The sequence below is a fragment of the Parasteatoda tepidariorum genome, chromosome 3, assembly GCF_982258835.1.
Source record: "Parasteatoda tepidariorum strain Cologne lab strain chromosome 3, Ptep-v5.0, whole genome shotgun sequence".
NCBI lineage: Eukaryota > Metazoa > Arthropoda > Arachnida > Araneae > Theridiidae > Parasteatoda > Parasteatoda tepidariorum.
The window spans coordinates 14,738,242-14,746,883 of record NC_141757.1 but is presented as its reverse complement, the minus strand read 5'-3'; the positions used below and the strand labels follow the sequence as shown (position 1 = coordinate 14,746,883).

Genomic DNA, 8,642 nt, shown 5'->3' with positions numbered 1-8,642 from the left:
TACAACCATTGCTATTGTTTCGCAATGACAGCTTTTAATACATAATATTGCCAAGGTCGGTCAACAAATCCTAAGAGAGAGATGGCCTCAGCACGGATCAATTTAGTAGTCCGACGTAACGAACGTAAACTGCGTAGTAGAGGAAAAACTACTACGTTCGGGGGCTACTAAGCTGCGCAGTGGCGGAAATTACGAAAGATGTCATTACATTCATTCTACTAAAGGATCAAATTTCTTGTTTATGGTAACCCGTGCTGAGGCCTTCTCTCTTCTAGAAGGTATTGGACAGGTCAGTGCAGTAATACTTCCGGGCTACTACTTCCGAATGATTTTTACACCTTAAGTTAGAAAGAATGCCCCATCCAATATTATTATACTTGAATTTTTTCTGAACAATTAAGCATGCAGATCCCAAGAAAGGAAACAACATACCTAGGTGGAGGCTGAAACTGGACTAATATTTTATTTACAGATAAGAGATTATATTTATGACAGCACTACTGCCATCTATGTTCAAACATGTAAAACTAATATATTTAACATTTTCAATCTAAAGCGTTCTTTCAATTTAACAGTCAACGAAACAAAGAACAAATGAATTCGGAAGACTCAGCAAACTTGCTATGATACTACTCAAAAAATAACTAACGGTGTTATTTTACGCAGATATACCCAAATCAGGGCCCCCCACCAAAAGGGGGGGGAGGTGGGCGCACGATGCTCCCACTTACAGCTTTGGGGGGGGGAATTTTTACACTAAATAAAACGAATAGTTTTGGGGGGGGATGGGGGCTACTGACCCAAATAAGGGATGACATTCAGAACATGACAAACCTTACACTTTATTTATGTGGCGATGCTAATTTTTTAAAATTTGTTTTTGGCTCTCGACCTGTTAGAATTTATAAATTACAGGAAACTCTTATGAATAGTAAAATTACGCGTTAATTTAAATCACAATAATTAAACTTCTCAGAATATTAAGCCTGTTCACACATCGCCTCATAAGCGGAGGGATACACCGGGAATTTTCTAAATCTCCATTGGTAATCACGCACTTTTGTGAATAAAAGGTAGCAGAGATGAATATTGCTTACCTTTGTCTCGTGCATGTTCACTTGTGTTGTCTTCACTTTATATGTGTTGTCTTCACAGGAATACCTTTCAATGAATTGAGGCATTATTAATTCAGTAAAAAATTCGGATTGCTTTTTCGAATACGAGTTAGTTATTAAATAAACATAATTAGTAAATATAAGTGGGTGCTTCTACTAAGATGGAGGATAGATTCGTAGTGAAGTGAAACTTATTAAAAATTATACATTAAACAGCGCCATCCAGTGACTAAAATAACAGTGAATCATTGAACTGGAAGATTGATGAAATATTTATTTTAGAACAATTTCTTCCGGTTTTAAGAAATTCCGGTTATTGTTTACATTCAGTCAACCATCTATTTACTTAAATTTTTTCAATGTTTTTAAAAATATGTAATAAAAGGGAAGTCATTTCAAAAATTTTTGTTCATCAAGAACTTTAAAATAAAATTAGCAACCATTTTAAAGAATAAGTTTATTAAATTTCACAAAACAATCCAATAGAAAAATAAGATACAGATTCAATATTACAAAGGATGAAAGACAATTTACGATCTTGATTACTAAAACAAAGTTGCATGCTAAACTAAGACACAAATGTTCCAAGCAAATAAAATGCGTAAAAAGGTTAAATGACTTAGAATGAGATCATTAAAAACAAGAGTTAAAATTTTTCAAAAATATACATAACAGAATCGGGTACAAAAATCACCATTCATAAGAATCATACATTAAAAGAAAGATATATACAATCTTCAGAATCGTCAATACGAAAATATTATGTATTCATTACGATTTCTATAATTTTAAATTCACAAAATATTGCCTCTTAATAATTCGCTTTCATTCGTAATAATGTATGAAAGTTTTTTTTTTTTTTTTTTTAAACTAATTTCGTAGTTCTGTTTGAATATCAAACAGGGTATTTAAGTCATGTGCACAGCACATAACTAGAAATTAATGATTCATAATCTAATACTAATAAATAACATTTAATTTAGTAAAAGCTACTTAGGATAAAAACGACTCCACTAACTCCATAAACTCAAAATATAAATTGCACAGTTCAAATCTAGACGTTTTCGTTCAAAACTACCTCATGAAGCTTTTTTTATTATTTTTTTTTAACAAATGTTTCAATTCCTTTATTATTATTAAAAAGTTATTATTTTCAAGTAATGTGAGTAATTTTTAATCTCTTCCAAATATTCAGTAAAAAAATAGCTTCATTATTTGATTATGATTATTTTTTTCAAAAAATTGTATTGTATTAAATTTTTTTGTATTTTTTTGAGTGAATTCTTTTAAATTTAAAGTATTGGTAATTCTAACCTAACATTAAATCCTAGAGAAAACGATTTAAATATATATACAGTGGATTCTTTTTAATAAAGAAATACTAGAAATTTTAAATTAACTTTAAATCTTATAGAAAACAAATAAATTATAAATATCTGGATTCAGTTTATATTTGAAGAATTGGAAATTCAAAACTAACAGTAAATCCTAAAGAAAAAAAAATTAAAGAAAAAAAAATAACGTGGATTCTTTTATTTAAAAGAATTGAAAATTCAACGCTAACAGTAAATTTTTAAGATGATAAATTAAATATAATTAGAGTGGATTATTTTTAATTTAAAACATTGGAAATATCAAACTAACATTTAAACTTAACATTCAATTTAAAACTTCATTTTCAATTTGATTATTTTATTTTTCGAAATTTAAAGGTGAAGAAACTGAAATGTTTTCCAAACTTCAAAAGTGAAAGTTTTACAATATACGACTAGTTCAGATTAGGCTTAGTCACATATATTTTCAACATTGAACATGTGTAAAAGCTAAAATAAAGCACTTAAATTAAAATGAGTTATTGAGAATTTGTGCATAACATATTTTATAGCATAAATTGTGATTAAAACTTTTTTCTCTTGCTTGAAAAACATATTTAAATTAAATAATTAAAACTAAATTCAGTGGTGCGACAGCCCAAAGAGGGCCAAGCCCAAGATGTCCATCAGTTTTTTTGACTTTTGGCAGCTAAGGTACAGGAGCAGATGTTTCGTAAATTTAAAGGTGTTTTCGAAATTTAAAGGTGAAGAAACTGAAATGTTTTCCAAACTTCAAAAGTGAAAGTTTTACAATATACGACTAGTTCAGATTAGGCTTAGTCACATATATTTTCAACATTGAACATGTGTAAAAGCTAAAATAAAGCACTTAAATTAAAATGAGTTATTGAGAATTTGTGCATAACATATTTTATAGCATAAATTGTGATTAAAACTTTTTTCTCTTGCTTGAAAAACATATTTAAATTAAATAATTAAAACTAAATTCAGTGGTGCGACAGCCCAAAGAGGGCCAAGCCCAAGATGTCCATCAGTTTTTTTGACCTTTGGCAGCTAAGGTACAGGAGCAGATGTTTCGTTTGAGTGGTCAACTAAATATGGAACTCCCAGTGTTTAGTTACCAAGCATGCTTGGTACCACTAAAGTAATGAAAGACTGAAACAGCCATGCCTGTGGACACTCAGCCACCTGGCGTCAAATTAAATCATTAAATGCAAGTTTAAATTGAGTAAAAAATTAAAACAAAAAAATTGGATCGCAAATTAAAAATTTCTTTCACTAAAATAATTTATAAAAATTTATAAATTAACTTTTAATGAAAATCATTTAGTACAGTTCTGTTTCATTATTTTAATTTCGTTTCTTAATAATGCTAATTTTAATTTTAAATAACTTTGTTTCACTTTAAATTAGAATTAAAAAGAGTACAATGCATATTTAAAAACACTTTTAAAGAGGTATAAAAAATTTTTGTTTCTAAAAATGTAAAATTCAACTTCGAAATTTGTGATAAAAACAAATGCCATTTGTTTTTATCCTATCATAATACCATTTGCATACCGAATTCAAAATAAAAATTTCAAACAAATTAAATAGCTTTTAAATTTTGAATACTATATGAATAATTGGAAGCATATAAAATTAGTTTGGGACATATTTGTTACAAATTTCTTAAAAACATTTATAAATATTATTGTTTAATTGATCACATAATCAAGATTTACATCTAAATTTAAGTGTTCTTTTTTTCTCTCTCTCCTTTTTTTTGAAAAACTTATGCAAATGTAATGAGCTGGCTTTGAAACCAAACGTCTCAAAAGAAATCAACCATAATCCATTAATTTATAGCTCTCATAAAAAAAAGCAACAAAAATTCAGATATTAAGATTAGTATTCATTTTAAGGGTTTTAAAACATAGCTGTGAAATCAGAGATATTGACTGGACTCCAACATACTTAAATAAGTTAGGTCTGAAAACTAAAAGATCTCTAATCTAAAAGTCTTTGATCTTTTAAAAATTATGTAGGCAAATATTTTTATGATGCGAATAAATATAATTACTATTCTTTAAACTACAACTTATCACATTAGAAATTTTTGGGAATATGATTGATCAAATTATTTATTGAAAATTGTTAAATACCTAGTTATTACAGAAAATCGCAAAAAATATGAAAACGTGGAATTTTGATAAAGGGCAAAGTTTGGTAATTAAACAGAGTGCGCAGTCAAGTTTTTCAACAAAAAATAAGTACCCTTTGAGCACTCAAAAAATATGTTTAATCAATTTCCAAAAAAAAAAAAAAAAAAAAAACAATCATAATTAGGATTTGTGCAGTAATAAAAATTATTTTTTTCCCTACCGTTTAAAGTTCTTAATTTATAAACATAAAATAAATATAAAATTCAAAACCATTTTCAAAAACGTTACATAATCATGATAAAATAACTTGTTTTTGATAAATATTGCAGAGAAATTAAGTTTTTTTTCTTCGTAATTTAGAACAACAATCGACACAGCAAAGAAAAATATCTCTTTTTAAAAGACAGAAAATTAAGCACTTTATACAAACCACGAATAAAAAAAAGCACCTTTGAGGGCGTTTAAAAAACGCAAATCAACAATCAGCACCTTAAAGCACTTTTTAAAAACGTTATGCACCCTTTAAAAGTAAATGGAAATTAATCTTACATTTTGTAGAAATACGTTTCTTAAAACTAATTTCCCAGATTTTATAATACAATATATAATTTTAAATAAAATAGCTTTAATTCTTATAGAACATAAAAAATAGAAATAGATAATACTGAATTTATCTTTTACAAAGTAATAATATCAATACTATCCTAGAATTGGTAATTGTCGGAGTCAAATATTTCAACTACCTATTTCACAGCTCTGCTTATGCAAAAAAGCAAAAAAGGAGGTAAAAACTTCACAAACTAAGTACATAAATGCAAAAGGATGTAAATTTGTATTATCTTTTATTTTAAGTCTCCAAATTCTAAGCTGCTATATTTGTACTGAATGTTTTCATCAAGATAAACACACAATATTTATCCAAACTCAACTAATACAAATAAACCTATAGGATATCAATAACAAATACCATAATTAAATACACTAATAAAATATTACTACATTATGTCTAAAAATCGGGAAAAATAATGATATTAGGTAAATATTATTTTATGAAAACGAAACTATATATGAATAAGAAATAAAATTAGACTGTGACAAATGTAAATTTTAAAATATTTAAAAATAATATTTGGAAGTGCAATAAAAAAAAAGTTGATAGGTTTAGCTTAAGAACAATTTTAATTTTTAAGTAAGAAATCAGTCACATTACCTTGAATTAGAAGATTCTTTAATTTATAAATGCGTTTCCTCTAAATCTTATTGATATGAACAATTATTAAGTTAAAAAAAAAGCTGCATAGCAAGAAGTACATAAAATTTTCATGCACACACATATAAAATATTTCTTAATTAATCCTCATGAATAAACCACGTTTTTTTTTAACACTTAAAACCATTTTGAACACGGTTGTTAATTTAGTTATCCAATGAAGTTCATCTCCTAAAATATAGTGAAGTAGCGACTGCATTTTGAAAGTAGTTTGTTGTCATTACTTTTAAAAAAAAAGCAGTTGCAGGTAACTAATTTGTCATAAAGTAGCGGTGATTGTAGTTAACTACAAAAAAATTTAGTTTTTCCGACCACTGGCTTTTGCCAACCCTGCATAGTTCAGCTGCAGACTGGAATTAAAAGTACCCCACGCCACAAAAAAAAAAAAAAAAAAAAAAAAAAAAAAAAAAAAAAAAAAACAGAGATTTCAAAAGAAAGAAAAGGCCCAAATTGTTATTTGTTTTGTATAATTAATCAAAAGAGGACTTGCCTGTCTTGAGACAATCTAGTAACAGGCACAAACTGGCAAATTAACAATTTGAATTTTTGCCTTTACACTAAATGTTCAATTTAACCAAGCAAAAAAGTAATCAAAGACATTGTGAATGTCGACTGCAACTTTGAAGTGGTTAGCTAAACAACTCTATATTTACAGATGAAATTATTATTATTTTTTTGCACATGTTTCAGTTTTTCACAAGTTGTAAATAGCCCTGATCAGTTGATTGTAACAAAGCACGGTCAATTTATTTTACTGTCGTATTGATTGACCAGAATCTTTCTGGTCAATTTGCGGGGAAAAAAAAGAACTATATATATAAAAAAAAAACATCTTATAAAATAAAACAAATTTTAGATATATAGCTGAAACTGGTTCAAAAGCACATATTCTAACTGGTTATGCATATACTGATTAAGAAAGGTACTATAAAATAATATAAAAATTTAAAAAAAATATACTCTTGAGTATTGCCGCTTTTTAAAAAGAAAACTCTTTAAGATAATTTGCAGATGTGTTGTAAGTAGGAAACTAGTGTAACATATAGGTCAAAAAGAAGCGAAAAGTACTTCCTGTTTTATTAATTTATTTAATAATATTAATTCAGATGATTTGAATAAATAATAGTAAACTGATAAAGTTTTTATTTAACTCCCTAGGAGTTTCCAACCAACTTCCTCCCCCCTTCCAACGTTATTAACCATAAAATTTAAAGAGATCTGCTCAAAAACGAAAATATTATTTAAATACCTTTTTATACATTACTAATACTGATTATTATAACCAATACTGATTATTATGAAAAAAAAAATTAAATGCAATTCAAATAAATAAATGCATATAAAATAAATATTAAATGCACACTCTCCAAATATGCTATTTGCTCATGCAAGAGCACTCACACTTATGAACTACTTATACCCCATGGAGTACTGAGCTGAAACTATTATTCATATGCCTATATAACATGGGGCAGAGTTATGGCAGAGAGCCATAAGTTTCTAAGACGTTGAAGTCAAAAGCCGATTAAAATATAAATCATTGATAAGATACTAGCAACTATCATGTATTAGAATATGCATAAAATAATTTCCTGAATATTATGAATAATTCGCAAAAACACAATTTAGAAAAAGTGAAAAAAGTAATATTTTATGAAAAATTAAATATTGTAAATGCACTGCAACTGTCATCAATCCTCCTACTATTCTTAAAACAGGGAATACAAAATAATATAAACTTCTTAAAATGGTTGTAATTCCGGGAATATTTGGAATCATTTTACGTATTTTTTTGAATCATCAGCCACAAATAACGAGGAAAAAAAATTCCCTGATTTTCTAGACTGATTTTATCAAATTTAACTCAACTCTTTTAACCTTTGATGTAAATTTTATTATTTATGTTTTCAGTTATGCCCTATTCTTATAAATAAAATATAATACTAAGTACTTATACTTGTCATTAGAGTTGAACATAAATATTTTTAAAAAAATATCACAAGACTAATTTAAAGTAAAATAAAATATGGGAAACTTTGTGGGGACATACACATTTTTATGAGTTTTCTTATTTTGAAACTTTTTTAAAAAAAAATTTTAACACTTTTTTTAAACGGGTAAAAAAAAAAAGGGTTGAAAATTTCATTGAGAATAAAACTATAAAATGTGACTGACTTCATATATAAAGGACATGGAGTAAAACTTCATATTTTAATTTTGAAATTCAGCTTTTATAAGCTATAGTATGATTTTTTTAAAAATTTAATTCAGAAAATATTTCAAAATAACCAAGAAACGTTTACATGAAATGATACATAAAAATTAGCAAATAGAGAAAAAGCTCTTGTGACTGATGTTAAAATTTTTCTATCTAAAATAATTTTTTAAAAAAATTATGAAGTTTGTTAATGGAGGTATGCTGTTAATTTTTTTTTTTTTTGTTACGTTGTCTTTTGTAGCATAGTTGATAGATCAGAGTTGTCCTTATTGGACTTGTGAGTACCTCTAATTTAATTTCTTTTTCCAAATTTATTGCTAAATTAATTATAGTTTGTTCACCAGGAGTTGTCACCTGGCTCCACCTCTTAGGACGAAAAAATTAATTTCAGCGCGGGAGTAAGAGAAACGTCTCCGCGCTTGAAATTTAGACAACCCTTAATGCACGCCAAACAGTGAATTCTTTTTCAGCCACTTACTTCGCTTTATCATCTGCTATTATACCTTTCGTTACTCTAGCTAACGAAATATATTTTAAATTTAAAAGCTGCTTTTTTCCCCA

At 27.1% G+C, this 8,642-nt stretch overlaps 1 protein-coding gene across 3 annotated transcripts in view; it reads right to left on the bottom strand.

Moving 5' to 3' along the window:
- LOC107439040 (very long chain fatty acid elongase AAEL008004) overlaps positions 1 to 1,332 on the bottom strand; it is a 52,531-nt gene extending 51,199 nt beyond the window's left edge. Inside the window, exon 1 of one of the 3 annotated variants that reach the window (XM_087158841.1) lies at positions 1,098 to 1,332. The gene's annotated coding sequence lies outside the window, so the exon portion shown is untranslated. The remainder of the gene's footprint in view (positions 1 to 1,097) is intronic. The other 2 variants (XM_087158839.1, XM_087158840.1) reach the window with 2 other exon arrangements.
- Between the last annotated feature and the right edge of the window lie 7,310 nt (positions 1,333 to 8,642).